The sequence below is a fragment of the Pleurodeles waltl genome, chromosome 1_2, assembly GCF_031143425.1.
Source record: "Pleurodeles waltl isolate 20211129_DDA chromosome 1_2, aPleWal1.hap1.20221129, whole genome shotgun sequence".
Taxonomy (NCBI): Eukaryota; Metazoa; Chordata; class Amphibia; order Caudata; family Salamandridae; genus Pleurodeles; species Pleurodeles waltl.
In genome coordinates, this window is record NC_090437.1 from 423800152 (window position 1) to 423822426 (window position 22275).

Here is a 22275-nt window from a genome sequence, read left to right on the forward strand (position 1 = left end):
TGGTGAGTACTAATCATGTAAATGTGCACGATTAAATGCTCTGTAGTGACATAAGAGGATTTGTACTATGTCTGCCAGCTAACTTGCTGAATGTGTGTAATGCTGGGGAAACATACAGGGATAATTGATGCACTATGGTCAGGATCACAATTGCTAGGTGTCAGGTAGCACGTGCTCAGCAAACTTACAGTATACTTTTCCATGAAGTAAATTGGTGCGGCCTTTGTGTCAGACAACCAAACAAAATAGGAGCCAATCATGTCTATATAGGGTACTATTGACAGAGAAGTAAAGATGTACCAACATATTGGCTAACTTTGTTGACGCAATAGCTAGACTGACTTTAGAATCACTACATGATGCTGAAAATGAGTGCTGCCTTCACGTCAATTGATAATAGCAAAGTGGCTCAGACATATGTCTCATGTGAGTCTGGTGAGTGTGGAAGGAAAGCGTTAACGGAAGTACTATGAATGTTTGAGATTATTGTGTTCCTTGATCTTTTGGGATACATGTCAGATCTGGATTAGAAAACATCGTGAAAAAGTGTAAGGTGCCCTCAGCTAACATCTTAGAATGTTTGTTGGAGTTAGTTGTGCCACATTCCAAATATGGATGGCAGCCCAAAGGTATGCACATGGCTTCACATCTCCATGGTTGGTGCAAATCACCATAGCGGGGCCACATCAATTGAATCAAATGTAACAACAGGAGGGCTTACAAAAGTCCCTGCCCCTCCCTCTGTACATTGTACCTATGTGTCATTAATGTGTCAAGGCCACAAGGCATGTTTGACTGGTAATGCAGTCCTCAAGTAACCAGGCTTTGGATGTCTCTCTTGGATGCACATGATGAGACGATTACACTCCATATTTTTTTCTGGTCACCAATTACGGGGCATGTTTGCAACCACATGATAGTTAGGGCCAATGTATGTGTGCAGATATGTGTGTAACTGTCACAGGAGACCCATGCTATGTACAAGTTGGCCGTGATATATCAGATGCAGTACCATCATGTCTGAATGGCTCCCATTTCCTTATTCAGCCAACACATTGTATATGTTTATGAAATTGTTGCGCTGTGCACTGATTTTGAGCACATTTCTTCCTTCTATACCTTACAGGTGGACCGGCACCCTACACTGTGGGAGAGGTGGCGACATTTGAGGACCCCAACCACTCCAGTAAGTGTTGATATGTCTGTTATGTGTTGTGTTTGCTGTTTATGGACTCATGTGTGTTGAACGCATAGCAAGGTGTGATGCGTTGGGCAATCATTTCTCTTGTTCCATGAGTGGGATTTCAGTTTCTCACATGTTTTGAGTTGGCCAATGCGTATCCAATGGTATTATGTAGGGATTGTAGGCCATTCCTGTAGGCCCCACTGTGAGTACTGGGGTTAGTCATGTGGATGACACTTGTATCAACAAGAATCGCACTGGAAGTCAGCTCCAATTTAGTCTAGAGTTTAGTTAGATTGGTACAGCAAATTGCTTTCCAATAGACTTCTGCTTCCCTATTTACCAACGTAATTATGAAACTGTAGGTAGAACCTCCTAGCAGCATGTACTTCCACATGTAGTGCTACAAGTATGTGGAACTTGAGTGCAACGGCCTATGTGTGCATGCAATTCATGATCATGGGTGTTCTTGCAACTCTGTGTCTGATGTAAGTCAGGCCTTACTGGAAGTATATGTTGTGTACCAAGTTCTGCATTTCCTGACATGTGTGGCCCTATGATTGGTCTAGGGTTTGCTGACTCCTAATTGTTGATAGACCTTACCTGTGGTGTGTGTGTAGAGCCAAACACGTGTGGAGTTTTCTATACACTCCTCGGTGTACATGTTGTTGGAAATTGATAGTTCTTTATCCACCCCCCCACCATCAAACACGGGCATGGGTTTGTGAATGATGTACCTAGTACTGATGCTACCAGTATGTTACACATACATGTGAATAAGTGACTGTTTGGTTGGAACCTAGTATACACACTCAGGTTTGGCACTTGGTACTATACTGGCAAGTACAGTTACAACTTGCAGACCATGTGGCTTTAGTTTTGCTTTCCGTACACTGACATTTGTAGCCCAGGTCTTGGCGGAGGATATGCAGCATGATTCTTAGCTGATAACTGGCAGAACTCAGATTGCAAGTCAAAGCCAGTTGTTACCCATCTTGTAGGTTATGGATGTGCTATGTGTGATGTGACCTTTGTAGGCTGGCCTGCCATGTACTTCCTCAGGGACATTCAGTGATCTGTATTGTGATATGAGCTGTTACAAGTACTGTAGATGTATTGTCTGATTAATTTCTTGTGCCATTTCACACAATGCAGTTACTAATGTAAAATATTTGCATTTGTCTCCACAGCTGCAAACATGACTCCAGACCAGGTCCGTGAATTCCAGCGCCGGGCCATGAGATACCAGCACATCTTGCTGGTGGAGTCGGGGTTCAGGAGGATGGCCCGGCAATATCGCCATGAACGGGCCTCCGGGGCATGGAGATCCTTCCCACAGGGTGGCCCTACTTTACCCACCACAGCCACCACCAGCAAAACCACCAATTCAAGCCAGGTGGCCCCACCCACAGCTGGGACTGTTGGGCCTACATCTGCTGGACTTCCAGGCCCCAGCATTGCTACAGGTGCAGGACAGCCCACTGGGCCTGGCACCACACACACACAGACCTCCTCCACCGGTACCCAGACTGCCACAGCTCCATCTGTTGACCCTGCAGCCTTCCACAACATGGAACAGAAGATGGACCGTGTGCTGCGCAAGTTGAGCCCCCTGAGCCGGGATGTGCGCCACATTAACCGGCGTGTTAAGTCTATCAAGAGGACCCTCCGCAGCGCCAACCTCTAGACTGTATTTGAAATGGACATGATTCCCTCCCTCCTCTTTCTTTGTTATTATAGTTAGTGGGCTTAGGGGGCTTAGTGTTAGGTTAGTATAGGCTGTTAGTTTAGTTAGTGTTAGTGAGTGGGGGGTCCTGATTCTTTCCATTTTTACTTATTAAGTGTGTGGGTGGGTGGGTGTTGGGCTATGTTGGGGTTCTTGTGTGTTTAAAAAAAAAAAAAAAATAAAAAAATAAATTTTTATATTTGTTTAGGATAGTATAGTATGTGTTTAGTTTAGTATGTGTTGTCCTCCATGTGTCCCGTCTCATAAGGGGCGTGGGGGGTAGATGTTTAGAACGTTTTGTTACATGTGATAAGTAAGTGTAGCTTAGGTTAGTTAGGGACAGTTGTGGGTAATGAGTAGTCAGAGTACATTAGGGTAGGTAAGATCTTTCCCTCAGTTTCCTCTTCTGTGATTAGCATTTAATAAATATTTGGTTAACCCTTAATAGTATGTGTTGAATGGTACTTGATCCTGGGTTTGGATTCAGTGTACTTAAAATTTGTACTATTACATTTGTGTCCTATGCTACAAACAAATCCAAACTGAGCTGTACGATTGACAGCTAGCCCAGAGCTACCTTGCAAAGTGTCCACCCTTTGCTGCAACCACCAATCACAGTTAATATGGATGACAATGTGTTTCTGTTGATAAGTGTGTTTTCAAAGTCACAAACAGTGCTTGCAGACTTGGTATTGGGGAAACAGTTTTAGGTCTGACTGCAGTGTGATGATCAAGGACACCCTCATAAGATGAGTTCTCATTGGCACTCTTGTATTCTTGTCTTCATGACTCCCATACGTCATTTGTGACACAGTTCAGCATGATTACCTATTTGTATGTAAACTCAGACACATTCATTTATGCAGTTTTTGTAGTGTTTGCTTAGATTAGTGTGCACTGTTATATGTGTTGTTATTGCATGTTGACAACATTTTGCGGCCACTATTTGATGACTTAGATATCCCTTGAGGAAGCAATATTCTGTCCAACACAGCATGATGGTGTATGGTTTCTCACTTCATCAGATATGTCCCTCAGGATGGGCAGAGTATGATGCAATCATGGGCACTGCGCAGATTTCTCTGACTACATAATATCAGGACAGTTGTATTGACAAGTTACGTAATTTGACAGTAGGCACATTTCAGTTATCTACTGCACAGTTGATATGTCACATTACCCAGAGACAGATTTGTTGTGTAAGTACTATTTATTGAAAAGTGCTGTAGTGCTATCTGCACATTGTCCATGATTGTGAGTCCATTATAGTGACATCTTACATTGTGATCCAACACAAGGGTTTACCAAAATGCTTTTGACATGCTGGGGATGATGTTTCAGACAGTGCAGAGGGACAGAATTTGCCAATGAGTAGGAGAGAGACAATCACTGGGCTGGTTGACAAGATATACAGTGGTTTGCAGAACAGTGCTTGAGTACAGTTGTTGCAAGACTGGCAAGTTACAAAGCGCAGGACCTTGGTAATAGTTGGCCATGTGGCAGGGACTAGTGCTTCCGGGTACTTTTCCTTGTGAATGTGATCTGTTCCATGTCTTCTTCTTCTGATGTGTGTGTTGCCTCCTCTGTCCTTGTTGTTGTTGGTTGTGAAGGGGCAACACATACCTCAGTGTTAGAAGACGTGGAGTCAGACATCCCGGTCACTGCTCCCTGTGAAGGTCTTAAGGGCAGTACTGCAGCAAGGAGTATCTGCTGGTTCTTGAGACTAGCAGCCACATCACGATGGTAGGCAGCCAGGTCGGCCCTGAGGGGTTCAATGATGCATTCGTGCACGCGTTGACAGGATTGCTGTTGTAGGTGTTGGGTCAACTTTATTACAGCTGTGCTGATTTCCTTCTGGGGTTTCTGCAGTTCCTGAAATATAGATGTTAGGGCTTGCATAGCTGCTGCCTGATCTGCAGATGACATCATGCACGAACGCACCCCCTCTAGGCTGGCTGCCATATTTTGCATCCCCAGCCGCACCTCCTTGGCCAGCTCCCGCTGTACTCCAACTACAGTTCTCTCAAAGCTGGTGCCAGTGTCGTCTGAGTCCTCAGCTGTATTGGAGCTGGCAGGTCTTACAATTGGGGTGGTGGGTGGATCCTCTGCGATGGCTGCTTGTTCTGTGCTCCTCCTTGTGACTGAAGGTGGGGTCTGGACGGTTTCAAGGACCTTTTGGATAGTCTCCTGGGGAATGTTTATCAGCTCGTCATCCATGTCATCAGGGTAATCTGGGACAGGCATGTCCGCAGGAGATCCATCTTCCTCTGCAATGAAACAGGGTACAATTAGTGTGTCTGTGTTGTGGCAATTTTGATGTGACATGCCTGCCTTTTGATGAATTCACTTTGTGATCTTGTTTCGTGTTAATTGCTCCAGTCCTTCAGATGGGCATTCTTCCAGGCTTATGGCCCACCTGCATGTCACATGTATGTTATTGAGTTATTAGACTTGTCAGCATCATCGCCTCTAGGTGTTGGTTTAGGCCAAATAGAGAATTGCCACCTTCTTGTCCTACTCAAACCTCAGTCTACATCCATTCTCATGGTGAGACCTTTCACTGGCTGTGGGTGTTCTGATGGCCCTGGCAGCACACTTAACAATCTGGACCTGCCACCATCTCTGATCTTTCACATCCACTTAAATGTATTTGACATGTGGCATATCATATGCATAGCAATGTTATGACACGATATGGATGTTGGCATTGGTAATGTGTACTGCTGATGTTGGGGAATGTGTGTTACATTGGATTGCCCTGATAATCGTATCAGTGTCCTATTTCTTCCTCTGACTGTGCAGGTGTATTTCAGTGACCAGTTACATGTGTCCCCCCCTCAATGCTGTTGTCTGAGCAGTATGACATTTGGGATGTTGCATTGTTACCCAGGCACAGGATGGACCCTGACATATGCAGCATGGGTGTGTCCTTAGTGCTGTGTAGCTCCTATTGTTGTTTACATTGGCTGATGTTTGCGACAACTATGGGCATAGACATTTGACATTACTGGGGCCTTTGTCTTGTTTCTGGGGATTGTTGAAGTTGTCATCCTCACCCCCTAATTTAGGTGTGTATGATCCATGGGGAGGTTACTACCATTAGCTACTTGAGCTGCACACAGAGCGGAGGTGGTAGTGGCAACTGTTGTCACTGTTACATTCCAGTTGTCGGTATGGCAAGAGGTTGTTAAGAGGGCCCTAGTTAATATAGGGGGTATGGTGACTGACGTGTGCCGGGATGTCAGTTTGATGTTGTGGCCTTCCCTCCTGGGGTAGCTTTCCCTTTGCTCCATCATTGGCATGACAGCATGCCCCCGTGGCACTGTTGTTGGTGTTGTGTAATGGTGTGCCCCAGGTCTTCTCAGAACGGGCCATGCCCCTATGCCATGCCCCTTAACCCATGCCACTCCATGTATAAGATGACTTCCATGACATTATTGCATTTTAATTCCCCATGAGACTTACCCTTCATGTGCGTTGTCCTGTCCTTGAATCCCTGTGACGATCTCCTCAGGGATGACGGCTGCGACTATCTCCTCCATGTGGTCCAGGGCCTCCTGGTGTGCTGGACTCCCACCTCCAGTCTGCAGTGCTGCCTTCCTGTTCCTGGCCAACTTTTCCTTGGTCCTGCCAGCGTTTCTTGCACTCGATGACTGTTCTGCGTACTTCTGCCACACTGTTAATCTTGTCGACAATTTGTTGCCATATAGCCTCTCTCCTACTGATTGGCAACTTTGAGGTGACAAACAGTTGGTGCTGGTGTTCCGTCACCTCTTTAACCAGAATTTCCTGCTCCTCTGAACTGAAGCGACACTTTCTTTTCTTCTTATAAGTGTCCTGGTTCTTGTGTGGGTCCTTCTGGCTGGTTCCTGGTCTGATGTCATCTTCCTGAGGTCTGTTGTAGCATCTGGGATCCATTTTGGCTCTCCTCTGGTGAAATGGCAGTGTTCGCGGGTTTCTTTGATGCTATTGCGTCAAAAAACAGCGCATATCCGGTTTGCGGGGTCGTAAATCGACCCACAGTCATTTCCGCCGCGTTAACGTCATTTTGCTTTACGACTTGACACTGCGGTGGGCGTCAAAAATAAGGACTCCCACCTGTGGTTTGCGCCGCCATGCGTCAAAGTATAAATTTGACGCCCGCACGGCGCACCAAAATGGCATTAGCCGGTGGTAATATTTTTTACGCAAAACTGCGCCGGCGCAGATTTGCGTCAAAAAGTATAAATATGGCCCCTGGTGTCTGGAGGCACTGTTATGCAACATACAGCATGCCATGATGATCTGGCACACCTTCTTGGGTGAGTAGCACAGGGAACCACCTGTTCGATGGAGGCACCAAAATCTGGCCTTCAGGAGGTCAAAGGTTCGCTCTATAATTCTTCTTGTTCGCCCATGTGCCTCATTGTAACATTCCTCTGCCCTTGTCCTGGCACTCCTCACTGGGGTCAGTAGCCATGAGAGGTTGGGGTAAACAGAGTCACCTGCAAATATCGAGGGATACCAGTTAGCCAGATACTAACCCATAGGGCCAACCCCACACCCATATACCAACATCCACTGGGTGGGGACCATGGGTTCACCTTTTAGCCACACCCAGTGCCTCTGGAGTTGAGCCATCACATATGGGATGCTGCTATTCCTCAGGATAAAGGCATCATGCACAGACCCAGGATACTTTGCATTCACATGGGAGATGTACTGGTCCGCCAGACACACTATCTGAACATTCATAGAATGAAAGCTCTTTGGATTTACGAAAACCTGTTCATTTCTCCGGGGTGGGGGAGGGACAAAGGCAATATGTGTACCATCTATTGCCCCAGTTATGTTGGCCAAATCCTCCACCTGAGGGAAAACGATGTAGCTGCGCATGTGTTTCATCAGTGCAGACAACACTCTGGTCAGCACGTTTGAGAACATTGGGTGTAACGTTCCTGCCGCCAAGCCCACTGTCACTTGGAAGGAGCCAGTTGCCAAGAAATGGAGCACAGATAGGACTTGCAGAAGAGGGGGGATCCCAGTGGCGTAACGGATAGCTGAGAGCAGGTCTGGCTCCAATTGGGCACACAGCTCTTGGACTGTGGCCCTATCAAGTCTGTAGGTGAGGATAATGCGCCTGTCCTCCATTGTTGCCAAGCCCACCAAGGGCCTGTACACGGGGGGATGCCTCCATCTCCTATTCATCCACAGCGGTTGTAATCTAGGGGGCAAAATGATGAGCATCAGGTCAGTTTTCATCATTTCCTAAATGTACAGTGCATTGCATGTTGTGACAGAAACAGTATGTTGATGTTTAGCCCCAAAATGTGCCTATGTGTTCTGTGATGCAGTTAGGTGCCATGGCCTGCCCCCCCTGAAATGGCGGCCGCTTGTGCTGTGTGGATGGAGAGGTGGAAATGAGGTAATGCCACTGACGTTGTGCGCCGTTGCGGGAGGCGGTCGAGTACCGCCATGCAACTCCTCATTGGTTAACATTGGGCCCTATGGGTTACAGTAGCCAATGGTGATGTACGCTGACGGTAACGGTATGCATTTTCTATCTGTTCACTCACTTGTTACCTGACCTTCCACAGGAGAGGACCTACACTGCAATTGCTGCTGTGACCTGTGTCTGGAACCGACCATGGCTTGTGTCACTGGAGAAAGGGCACCTGCCTTCACCGCTGCGAAGTTGAAGAGACTAGTGGATGGGGTCCTACCCCAGTATCGAATGCTGTATGGGCCTCCAGACCAACAGGTAAGTACACTGTGAGCACGATGCATGGGGCATGAATGCATGGAGTGCTGTATGTGAGGGCCTCATGTAAGGGGGGCTGGTTGAGGGGTCCTGGGCAGCCTGCTGCATATATTGTGGGTAATGTCTGTGGGTAAGGGGGTTGGGAGGGCTAAGGTGGGCCATGAGCGTAACAGGCCAGACGGTATGACTGATACCTTTTCCTATGTTTATATCTCTGCAGGTCAGTGCCCATCAGAAAAAGGTTATATGGCGTGCCATCGCCAAGGATGTGTGGACCCTGGGGGTCTACAGCAGGCAGAGCACGCACTGTCACAAACAGTGGGAGTACCTGAGACGCTGGGCAAGGAAGACGGTGGAGGGGATGAACTCCACCTCCAAACAAGCTTATGGGCATCCACTACTGGGCAGGGCTCTGTGGGTCTCAGGTATGCTGCAACTGGCATTAGGTATTACTCTCCATGGCCTGGTGACTAACATTGTGACTGGTAGTTCATTGCCTAGTACGTAGGGCTGTCCCCTGTGTGTCATGTACGCCAATGGTGGTGTTGTTGCTGCCATTGAAAAAGTGTATCCTCTGTCTCTTCCCCCCCTTTTTGTTTTGCCACCCTGTCCTTCTGTGCATTAGCATCATCTGGCAGAGGAACAGAGGCACCAGCGATGGAGGGAGCTGTATCCCAAAGGGCCCATGAGGCCCAATCCACAGACAATGAGGGCACCACTGGGACAGAGGGTGAGGGGAGCACCACGGCGGAGACAGGAGGGGACAGTTCTGAAAGTGATATCTCCTCCGATGGAAGCTCCCTAGTGGTAGTGGACACTTCTGTGGCCACCCCAACTACAGGTAAAGCCGCCACCCCTGTACCAGCACTGCCCTCCCAGCAGCCCAGCAGCGAGTGTCCCGTGCCCGCTCTCCCAGGAGGATGGGCATCTCCCTGGCCCCAGGCACCTCAGGCCCTGTCCCAGTTAGCCCTGCTGCCCTGAGTGAGGAGGCTATTGACCTCCTGCGATCTATCTCTGATGGGCAGTCAACCCGAGTGAATGCCATCCAGGGCCTGGCAGGGTATTTGCAACATAAAAATGCATTCCTGGAGGACATTCACTCTGGCGTGGCGGCCCAACAAAGATCATTACAGGCTCTGGCCTCCTCCCTGATGGCAGCCATTGTTCCTGTCTCTAATCTCCCACCTCCAACTTCCTCTGCCCAGTCCCATGCCCTGAACACCAACCTATCCCAAGCACACATTCAGACCAGTATGCACCCAAGACAACACACAGGAGTGGCTCAGGCAAACAGAAGCACCACACTTCATCCCACAGGCACTCACAAAAACATAATCTAGATGCTGACATAACAACATCTACTGCCTCCACTGTGTCCCCCTCCTCCTCGTTGTCCACCTCCCTCCCAGTAGTGTCTCCACTGACACCTGCATGCACCACATCCACACCCACTGCCTCCATCACCATCACACCTAACACTACACGCCCCTCACTGGCAGTCACCACCCCCACATCCATGCACACATCCCTTGTGTCCTCTCCCACTGTGTCTGTGCCCCCTCCTCCCAAAGTACACAAACGCAAGCACTCAGATACCCAACAGCCATCCACCTCACAACAGCATCCAGCCCATGCACCTGCACCCAAACACAGCAGACAGACACCTCCTCCAACCACTCCCTCTTCCTCCACTCCCAAACCTTCGCCCTCTTCCTGCCCCAGTGTCCCTAAGAAGCTTTTCCTCTTTGCTGTTGACCTCTTCCTTACCCCTCCCCCGTCCTTCACGTGGGGCCAGGGTGGGAAGAACCCAGGCGAGCACCTCAGACACCCAGTCCACAGCCACTGTAGTTTCAGCAGCTACTGCAGGTGTGAGAGGCTCCAAGGAGACAATCAATCAATCAACGAATCAAAAAAATTTATATAGCGCGCTACTCACCTGTAAGGGTCTCAATGCGCTGGTGGGGGGGAGATCACTGTTCGAATAGCCCTGTCTTGAGGTTTTTTCTGAAGAGCAGGAGGTCTTGGGCCTTGAGGAGGTTAATGGGGAGGGAGTTCCAGGCCTTGGGGGCGAGATAGGAGAAGGATCTGCCTCCTGTGGTGGTGTGTTGGATGCGGGGGACTGTGGCGAGTGCGAGGTCGGCTGATCGGAGGTGGCCGGTGGGAGTAAGGAAGTTTACTCTTTCGTTGAGGTAGGATGGGCCGGTGTTGTGGAGGGATTTGTGTGCGTGGATGAGGATTTTGAAGGTGATCCTTTTGTCTATGGGGAGCCAGTGAAGGGATTTGAGGTGTGGTGAGATGTGTTCATGGCCGTGGAAGTCCATGATGAGGCGCGTGGCTGTGTTCTGGATTCTCTGGAGTGTGGTGCCGGCGTAGACGGCATTACCGTAGTCTAGCCTGCTGCTGATAAGTGCGTGAGTGACGGTCTTTCTGTTCTCTGTGGGAATCCATTTGAAGGTTTTTTTCAGCATGCGCAGTGTGTTGAAACAGGAGGAGGTGACGGCGTTGATTTGCTGGGTCATTGAGAGGGAGGGGTCCAGGATGATGCCAAGGTTGCATGCGTGGTTTGCGGGGGTAGGTGCGAGGCCTAGGGCGGTGGGCCACCTGGTGGTGTCCCATATGGTTTTGTGGGGGCCGAAAATGATTATCTCGGTTTTGTTGGAGTTGAGCTTGAGGTGGTTAGCTGTCATCCAGGTGGAGGTGTCAAGGAGTGCAGCGTGGAGGTTGGTTTTGGCGGTAGTAGGGTTGCGGATGAGGGAGAAGATGAGTTGGGTGCCGTCTGCGTGGGAGAGGATGGTGATTCCATGTGGTTGGAGGATGTTGGCTAGTGGGATCATGTAAATGTTGAAGAGTGTGGGGCTGAGGGAGGATCCTTGGGGGACTCCGCAGGTGATTTTGGTGGAAGTGGATTGGAAGGGTGGGAGGCGGACTTTTTGGGTTCTATCGGTGAGGAAGGAGATGAGCCAGTCTAGGGCTTTGTGTCGAATTCAAGATTTGTGGAGGCGTGTACGGAGTGTTTGGTGGTAGACAGTGTCAAAGGATGCGGAGAGGTCTAGGAGTATGAGTGGGACAGTCTCACCCTTGTCGAAATTGGTTCTGATGTCTTCAGTGCATGCGATGAGGGCGGTTTCCATGCTATGGTTTTTGCAGAACCCAGATTGGGAGGGGTCGAGTGTGTGGTTTTTCTCGAGGAAGTGGGATAGACGGGCGTTCACTAGTTTCTCAACGACCTTGGCGGGGAAAGGGAGGAGAGAGATGGGGCGGTAGTTGCAGCGGTCGTCTGGGTTGGCTTTGTTTTTTTTCAGGAGTGCGGTGACTTCCGCGTGCTTCCAGGAGTCTGGGAAGGTGGCGGAGTCGAATGAGCTGTTGATTATGTCTCGAAGTTTGGGGGCGATGGTTGGGCTGGCTTTGTTGTAGATCCGATGGGGGAAGGGGTCAGAGGGTGATCCAGAGTGGATGGAATTCATTGTTTTTTCAGTTTCTTCGTCGGTGGTTGGGGCCCAGGTGGTGAGTAGGCTGGGGGTGTGTGAAGGGGGTCTGTGTTGGACGGGTGGGGGGTGTGTGTGGTGGATGTGTGTGATATGAAGCTTTTGTTTATGTCCAGGATTTTGCGGTGGAAGTGGTTTGAGAGGGAGTTGCAGAGGGTTTATGTGTGTATGGGGTCTAGGTTTCTGGCTTTGGGTTTGGAGAGCTCTTTGATGACGGTAAAGAGTTCTTTGCTGTTTTGGAAGTTGTTGTCTATGCGTTCCTTGTAGTGTGCTCTTTTGGTGGTGCGTATGAGTTGGTGGTGGTTGTGAGTGGAGGTTTTGAGGTTCTTGATATTGCGGGTGGTAATGTTTTTTCTGAGTGGGGCAAGTGAATCTGCGCAGGTGGTGATCCATTTTGTGAGGTTATGTGCCGCAGTGCTGGGGTCGTTGGTGTTGGGGGGGGTTCCGTGCAAGTTGGGAGTTCAGGCGTTCTGTGGGGATCTTGTTCCATATGCGGTAGGGAGTGGTGGGTTGGTGGTGGTGTGTGGGGGGTTTGGCGAAAGAGAAGTGGACGCAGTGGTGGTCGGTCCAGTGGAGTTCGGTGGTGTGGGTGTAGGTTATGTGTTGGCTCGAAGTGAAGATTGCATCAAGTGTGTGTCCTGCTGAGTGAGTGGGTGCTGTGACCAGTTGCCTGAGTCCCAGATTGGTGAGGTTGTATAGGAGGGAAGAGGAGTTGTGGTTTGTGGGGGTTCTCCAGGTGAAAGTTGAAATCGCCGAGGAGGATGTAGTCTGTGGAGATGAGGGCGTGCGGGCTGATGGTGTCAGCGATGGTGTCACATAAGGGGTCGTGGCCATGGGGGTCTGTATACGAGTGTACCTCTGAGGGTGGTGTTGTTGTTTATGTGGATTAGTAAGTGCATGTGTTCTGCGTTGTTGAGGGTGTCGTGGGTGTTGGTGGCGACCTTAATGGTGTCTTTGTGCAGGATGGCAATGCCACCTCCTGGTTTGTTAAGGCGTTCTTTGCGTTGGAGTTTGTAGCCCTCAGGGGTTGCTTTAGCTATGTCGGGCTCAGATGAGTGGTTTTTCCAGGTTTCCGTGAGGATGTCAGGTGAGTGTGATGTGATGAGGCCCCAGAGTTCTATGGCATGTTTGTGTAGGGAGCGGGTATTTAGGAGCAAGCAGTTGAGATGGTTGTGGGGGGTGTTGTTGTTGTGTTGAGCGATAGTGTTGGTGTGGGTGCTCTTGGTGTCACTGTGGGTCGTGGTGGTGTTGACTTGGGGTGTGTTCAGGTTGTGGTTTTTTTTGTGGTGGGGCCGGTTGGTGGGTGCAGTGGCTGTGCGGGAGTTAGTAGCATTGAGGTTGTAGTGTTTGGTGTTGGGGGCGCTGGGGTTGGTGTGGGACGTGTGGATGTTGGGGGTGTGAGAGGTGGAGCAGGAGAATAGGCAGGCGTAGCAGGTGAAGGGACCCTGTGTGTGTGTGTGTGGGGCTGGTTTGGGTGCAGGCGGGGCGTGGTCCTGGGTTGATGGAGTGGAGTGTATGTGAGGAGTACTGTTGTCTGGGGGGTCTTGGCTAGGGGGGCCAGGGGGACTGGCGCTGGGCGTGGTCCAGGCACAGACGGGCGCAGACGGGCGCAGCGACCGCCATTAAGAGGGGGAGGTGGGAGGGAGGAGCAGCTGGGAGGCAGGAGGAGAAATCGAATGGGGGCGCGAGGGGGACGGGGCCGCAGGGAAGCAGCGGCGGGGCAAAAAGGCACGAAATGGGCAGAGAAATACGGTGAAACAGGCACAATAAGAACAAGGCACAATAAAAAAATTATATAAACAGTAAAGACAGGGCACAATAAAAGTGATGGAAACAGACACACTAGTACAATGTACAAGTCTAGTAACGCTTACCAGTAGCCCACTAGACACCAAGGATGAGGGGCAGGCGGGTGTCTGCGAGTGGAGGAGGGCCTCGAACACGCGATCGGCAGCGTGGGCAGGGGTCAGGGTCTCGGTGCAGCTATGTGGTGCTGCAGCCGCGGGGGAGCGAGCTCCAGCCAAACAGGTCAGGGGTCACTCATCAGCACTGGCAGTGTGCCTGCACCAGCTCCCAAGGGGAAGGGCAAGGAGGCACCACCATCTTACAAGGGGAAGGGCAAGGTGACACCACCAGATGGTAAGGGCAAAGAGGCACCATCACACAGCAAGGGCAAAGGGCCTGCCCCTGCAGGCAGGAGGGACAAGAGGCCTGGTGCTGTGACAGAATCTAAGCCCACAAAACCAACCATAGCTCTTCATCTGTTGGAGGCTTCAGGGAAGGGGCTGGAGCCTCCCCCCACCATTGGCAGCACCGACACCAGCACCACTGCCAGCACCGACACCTGCACTGCCAACAGCACGCCACCTGCACCACCATCAGCACTGCCACCTGCACCGCCACCAGCACCACTGCAAGCAGCAGCAGCCCCAATGGGCAGCCGTCTGAGGCTGCAGGGTATGGACAGGAGCCTCCCCCCACCACTGCTTGCACCGCCAGCAGCCCCAGTGGGCAGTCGTTCGAGGCTGCAGGGGACGGGCAGGAGCCTCCCCCCACCACTCGCAGCACTAACACCAGCCGCAGTGGGCAGCAGTCTGAGGCTGCAGGGGATGGGCACGAGCCTCCACCCACCCCTGGCATCCCCGACACCAGCCCTGCCACTGCCACCACTGAGAAGCCGTCACTGCCGGCGGGCAGTGTGTAGTCCTGCCTCCATGGACTGTATTGAGTCCTGGCACCTGCAAATCCTGTGGGTGTGACACCCAGGTGAGAGACTGTGACCTTGCACTCCCAAAGATCTGCATCACAGGGCACAAGGCCCCCTCTAGAACCAGTGGAAGAAGGCATCCACTCACTGCATCCTTGCCAGGATGAAGCACACTGGGCACAAGGCCCCCTCCCGAACCAGTGGGCAAACCACCCACTAAAGAGACTGTGGCTTTGCACTCCCCAGGACCAAGCAGTGGGCAAACCACCCACTAGAGAGACTGTGGCTTTGCACTCCCCACGACCAAGCATTGGGCAAACCACCCACTAGAGAGACTGTGGCTTTGCACTCCCCAGGACCAAGCAGTGAACACACCACCCACTAGAGAGACTGTGGCTTTGCACTCCCCAGGACCAAGCAGTGGGCAAACCACCTACTAGAGAGACTGTGGCTTTGCACTTCCCAGGACCAAGCAGTAGGCAAACCACCCACTAGAGAGACTGTGGCCTTGCACGCCCCAGGACCAAACAGTGGGCATGTTGCCTCCTCCAGGACAAGTGGCACTGTACCATCTTCTGGCTGAGGTGCCCCCCATTCCCTGTCCCCCTGAGGTGCCTGTGTATTTTCGACCTGATGCCCCAGAAGTGATCTCTGCGTTGATGCAGGAGTAAGATGGGGCCTTGGCCTATGTGATGAGGCCCTTTGTCCCACGCACATTATGGACTGGGCAGTGTCCCTCTATTTGTGCATCTGTAAATACTGTTTTGAATTTAGGGGACGTTTTTCTGGATCTTTATCTTATTACACTCATTTTAATCACTTCCTTTTGTCCTTGCATTATTCCTGAGGGGTAGGGGGTGAATATGTAATGTTACTGCATCTTTTTGTGTGTATGGTGTTGGGACTGGGGGTGGGGGTGTTGCGTGTGTGTGTCACTCTCTGTTTCCTCCCCCTCCCCTGTGTGCTAGGCAGCAGTGCTCACCGTCGTCGTCATCGCCGCTGTTGGTATTCCTGGTGTAGGAGGGGGTAGGCCAGCATGGGGAAGATCTGCAGTTTGGGCTCCATGGCGTCATGGTTGTTCCCTGAGTCTCCAGAGGTGAGTCCTTTGACTTCTGTGTTCTGTTTCCGCTGTGCGTTTGTTGTCATTGGTACCACCCTGGGAAAGGTGGCAGATAGGCCTCTTGTAATACAGTGGGTGGAACCTTGTCTTGTTGGAGGTTACCGCCGCAGTGCTTGTTGCTACCGCCGTGGCGGTTGGTGTGTTAAAGTGGCTGTCTGTGTTAGCGGTTTCTGCTGTGGTCATAATTCCATTTTTTTTTACTACCGGCTTGTTGGCGGTATTACCACCGCTTTATCACCGACCGCCAGGGTTGTAATGAGGGCCATAGTCCTTTGAGACATTTGAGGGGAGACTTTGTTACACTACAGAAAGGATCATGTGCAAAACTAAATTTGTGGTGTATGTCATCCAGTGTGGTTGTCAGAAAAAATGTGGGGAGTAGCATTCATAAACTTATGATCCCATTCTTGCAACATTGTAGAGCCATCAAAAATCAAGATAAATCATATCCCATGACGAAACACCTTTGGGATGTTCACAAAGGGAATTTCAAGAGTCTGACATTTTATGGTATTAAACATGTCAAGATAGACCCTAGGAAGGGGGATAGAGCACTGGAATTAAGAATAATGGAGTCCAGGATGATTTTGTCATTGGGTACAAAGAAGCCATGGGGGCAAAGTTTAGATGCAGAACTACATGTGCACAAATAGGGGACACAATGGGAACTTGTTAGGACTGGATCAGGTTGTGAAGAGTGGATATCGAGTTATCCATCTGGAGGTCTCCTCATCCAGTCACAACCAATCTTTTGAACAAAGTGCCCTCCATGTGTGTAATTAATTATAACTTGTGATCCTTGTCTAACCCTCATTATCAGTGACACGTTCTGTAAAATATCATGACAGTGTGAAATGCAATGTATATATGGAGAATTAGTAGAGATTAGTCGTGTAGTAAGGTATTCATACATGTTCACATTAATGTGTTGCATTTTTGCACTTTGTTTTTAGTATTACATAAGTAGTTGTCTTTGGATATTATTACCTCCTATACTTCATTTAATGGCCATGTATATGGAATATCCTTGGTATTGAATTATGCCATCTAGAGATATTAAGAATTTTCACGTACCACATGCAACATTTTGGGATGCATATTACACAGCACTTGGCACTTTCTTTAACAGGCAATGGGGCATGGTTGTGTTGGATTTAGGCACATTGACAATATTGTAGTTTACACAGCATATGTCACTTTAGTATCTGGTAACATATAGGTACCATAGATATTGACTAGCTGCACAGTACTCTACTTAGTATAGCAGGTCCTTATTAACTCATCCTATAGGACATGCTCTGGCTGATGGATATGAACAAATTGCATTGAAATTGACTTTTGCACAGTGCATATCACCTTGAAATCACCTATAGATTATTCAAACTTATTGTTCAATACATGTCAGATGGTGTGCACTTTAAAGTCCAGTACCTTAGTTTGTATGGTATAAGTCACTTTCATCTCTGGTCCTGGATGGGTGTCATCTAGAGATATTGATGAGTTGCACAGCACTTTATTTTCCATAGAATAACGCTCTTTCTGTATCCGGTATAGGCAATTTGTTTTTTTTTAAATAATAATGATTTGCACAACAATGAAATTTAAGCACAGCACCTGTCATGTTATAACATATTAATTTATTTATGAGCAGGGTATGTGCACTGACTACAATGCAAGTTGGATGGTGCTTATTGAAAATGTTGGCTATGTATTTGGACCGTAAAAGAGATATTGATAATTTGTGAAGTAAAACTATTCTATGTAGCACATGTCAATTCCGTGGCTATCTGGCACCTTTATATACTATATAACATAGGCCCAGTGGGCAATTAAGCACCATTAGGGTACTTGTTACCAACACCCAATGTCTGTTGCGACTATTAAGTTATACAACAGATCGTCATTGAGAGCTAGTGGCTAGATGGCAGCTGATTAGCAATAGAATATGTCAATAATGTGACGCACTGTGAATGTCAAAGATGGTGTTTATTTTATTGTGCAATATGTGATATAGTTACATATGTCTATGATCATGAATTGTAACCATTAATATGAATGGTTGTGAATAGAACACCTGTATTTGACATGCATCAGCAGAACAGAAATGTGCCCTTAGTAGACTTTATGGTTCTGTGAATAACAGCATATTATGTCAACTATCCGATGCTGAACAGTGATGCTCATATTAGATGAATGATGGTAGTAAGAGAGAATCAAAATGAGATTTGGAGTAATGAAACTCTCTTTCATATATTGTACTTTAAATGGATGGGCATGTCAGCAGCAATTAAACTCTCCAAGAAGGCGCTTATGATGTCCTTGGAAAAAAGACATCAAACAAGGTAGTGAGGGAGTGTAAAAAGAAAAGAAGGACAACAAGCTTATACTGGGAAGTTGGTTGTGTGTGGGTGATTTTTCTGTAGAAGTCCCTAAGGCGAAACGTGATGACATTTTTATGTGGGTGAAGCACTTTGACAAATAAACAAAGAAAATTGATCTTGTGCTGCTCGGCTGTCTCTGTAAAAGAGTAGCGCTGTGAACTGTTGCTGTGGTGCTGCTGCTCTTGGTGGGAAAAAGCTCACCAACATGATGATATATATATATACAGTATATGGCGGGTACAGTTAGGACATAGGTGGTCATTCTGACCCTGGCGGTCTTTGACCGCCAGGGCGGAGGACCGCGGGAGCACCGCCGACAGGCCGGCGGTGCTCCAATGGGGATTCCGACCGCGGCGGTAAAGCCGCGGTCGGACCGGCACCACTGGCGGGGTCCCGCCAGTGTACCGCCGCCCCATTGAATCCTCCGCGGCGGCGCAGCTTGCTGCACCGCCGCGGGGATTCCGACCCCCCCTACCGCCATCCAGATCCCGGCGGTCGGACCGCCGGGATCCGGATGGCGGTAGGGGGGGTCGCGGGGCCCCTGGGGGCCCCTGCAGTGCCCATGCCACTGGCATGGGCATTGCAGGGGCCCCCGTAAGAGGGCCCCTACATGTATTTCACTGTCTGCTGCGCAGACAGTGAAATACGCGACGGGTGCAACTGCACCCGTCGCACAGCTTCCACTCCGCCGGCTCGATTCCGAGCCGGCTTCATCGTGGAAGCCTCTTTCCCGCTGGGCTGGCGGGCGGTCTGAAGGCGACCGCCCGCCAGCCCAGCGGGAAAGTCAGAATTACCGCCGCGGTCTTTCGACCGCGGAACGGTAATCTGACGGCGGGACTTTGGCGGGCGGCCTCCGCCGCCCGCCAAGGTCAGAATGAGGGCCATAGTTTCTATAGAAAAAGCATTTTTTGACTTACCTTTATCTTTGGCGGTAGTTGATGAATGTTCACAAAATTTCCCCCAAAAAATTAGACACTCACATCAGCTGCTGTCTGGAAAGTTTCAGGTTGATCCATCAAACGTTGCCAGAGAAACTGAGGGGTCCGAAAATATGATTTCCCCATGTTAATTAAAGTAGGTTTTATAGCAGAACTACAGCCGAAACCGCTTGAAGAAATTGCACCCAATTTGTCAGAAAGGTAGCTCTTGGTCCAGAAAGCATCATTTATGTTATTTGGTGTAAATCAATTTATATAGCAATGTCAGCTCCCACAGGATTCAAGGATCTGGCTAGAACCACGGGGGCCTTTATGCTCCCCCCGTGGTCCCTAACAGTGGTAAATGGGTGCCATGGAGGACACCCAGGTGACAAAGCATGCCCTGAGAAACGGGGTCCCTTTGGTTGAGAGTGGCCTAGGGAAGGTGGCCGCACAGCCCCCTCCCCAGTAAAAAGAAAATATATGTTAAGGGGCGGCCCCAGGGGATGGGGTCCCTGTGGCTGAAATCGGCCCAGCAAAGAGGCCCAGGCGGCCCTCATCTCCCAAAAATATGTTTATATTAAGGCCAGGCCCTGAGGGATAGTTCCCAGGGGCCAAAATCTGTGAGGAGAAGGGGGCCACATGGCACCCCTCCCCAGTAATATATAATGTGTTCTAAGGCCGAGTCCCGGGGGACCCTTCGGCCAACCTCCACTGTGCACAGCTGAAGCCCATGCATGGCGGTATTTGGATTAATGTATAGTTATCAAAATTACTTTACATTAAAAAAAATAGAAATTCGCTGAAATCACCAATGGTTACATGGATGTTATAGTTAGGAAATGGAATTAAAAAAACATAGAAATTCACTTAAAAAACAAAGCTCACAGGGATATTATAGTTAGGTTCTGAATTTATTCACACAAAATCATAGAAATTCAGCAGGTAGAGTTATTTCAAGTAACAATAACTCGCGCCCCAAAGTAACCTAACATGCGCCCTCGCCAAGCATTACTAATTACCCGAGATATTACAGCACTCATGACAACTTCTATAACATTATTAAAAACATAAATGAAAGATTAGCAGTCAAATTATTGAAGAAAAAACTGTTCATGGCAGAGGTGTTGAATTTCTATGGTTTTGTATGAGTAGATTCAGAGCCGAACTATAACATCACTGTAACCTTCAGTTTTTTTAGGAGAATATATAAATATATATGTGTGTATATATGCATGTATAAATATAAATCTAATTACAAATATGAATATATATTCATCTCACAACGTGCAGTAAAGTGTTTTTTCACTGCATTTCCATAGTGAGTGTTTCATTCCTTTTTTCTGTGTTTAAATTTATGTCGAGCTGCTCCACCCCTTGAGGGTCCAGGACTCTGGTAGGACTATTTTGTTATGAATATAGCAGTAGGTATTTATAGTTAGGGCCATGTTTCCATAGGCAGAGTTTGTTTGTTTGATGGATCTTCGCAAACTTTTCCCAATAAAATGTGCTGGTAATTCTTTTAGCACATGGAAAGTTTTGTGGTGATCAGTCAAGTGGGGTCTGAGAAAAAAGGGAGGGGGGCAAAAAAGTGCATTTCCCATGTAATTCCAAAATTCAAACCACTGGACAGAATTACACTACATTTGACAGAAAGGTAAATGTTGTTCTGCAGATTGTGCTTTTTGTTATCTGGTGTAAATCAATTCAGTAGTTGTTGAGAAATGTAAGGTAATCTAAAGTTGTTTATCTAGGGCCGCGGTTCCTCCTTGATGACTTCTCGAGGAATAATGTGCTTTTGCAGGGAAATGCAGAGCTCTGATTGGCTGTCAACACTACAACTAGGAAGTGTTGGTAGCCATCTTGGGACTAGTCTTCACCCGAGTCCTAAAAAAGATGTAGAAAAAAAGAAAAGGGGGCAGGGTTTGAATACCCTGATCCTCTAGCCTTGATCTAGGGTTCCCAGAGGGACCCCACCAGGGCAAAAAAGCATTAAAAAAAATTCTGCTGCAATTATAAGAAATGTATGAATTTGCAGCAAAAATTGAAAAAGAAAAAAACAATTGCTGTCTCCCAAGTTTGTTTCTAATCAGCCCCCGAGTGGGCCAGGTCCCAGGGGCATGCAGTGCTTTAAAAAAAATTAAAGAGGGCCCACACAGCCTCCCTACATGGGCTTATTTATGCCTCAGGGACTGCCATCACCCAAGTGCTGAAAGTGAAAAGTATGCAAGGGTTTGCATGGCCTCTGCACCCCAGGGGATGCAACCCCCCGGGACTGCTAAATAAAGTAATGAAGTGGGTCCATTGCAGACCCCCAGCTCTGTGGGCCACCTCCTCCCCAGAGCTAAGTTAAACTTTGGTGTAGAGCCATGCTGCCCTCCACCTGGAGTCAACAATGGACCGGCGGACCATCCATCCCCACCCCCCAGGGCCGGCTCCTGCTATGTCCCAGGGTGCCCACCCCTCAGACATAGTTGTTTGCTCTGAATTGGTGGGAGCTTTCACACCAAGTGGGTGTCCAGTGGGCGAGGTCCAGTGGGCGAGAGCTGTCACGGTGCTCCCACAGAGATGCAAGCAGAAAAAGAGATGAAACTATTGCTCTTGCACACATGGAGCTACATGTTTAGCAGCTTCATGTGTGTATGAGCAATGTCAGCTTCTCTAGGAGGCTGGGAGCCAGCTGGGACGATGGGTGCCTTGAGTCTCCCCCACCGGCCCCATTTTGCACTGGGTCCCAGGACACCCAGGTGACATGGCCCGGCCCCAGGGGATGGGGTCCCTTGGGCCAAGATCAGCCCAGGGAGGGGAGCCATGCTCCTCCCCTCCCCTATTGAATGAAGGCCGAGCCCTGGGGGATGAGGTCCCCAGGGCCTTAATCGACCGAGGGAGGGGGCCCCTTGGCCCCCCTCCTCCATTTGTTTATGGCCGAGCCCTGGGGGATGGGCTCCCCAAGGCCAAAATCAGCCTGTGGAGGGGGGCTGCACAGCCCCTCGCCCTTGGAATCCATGGTTCTCCC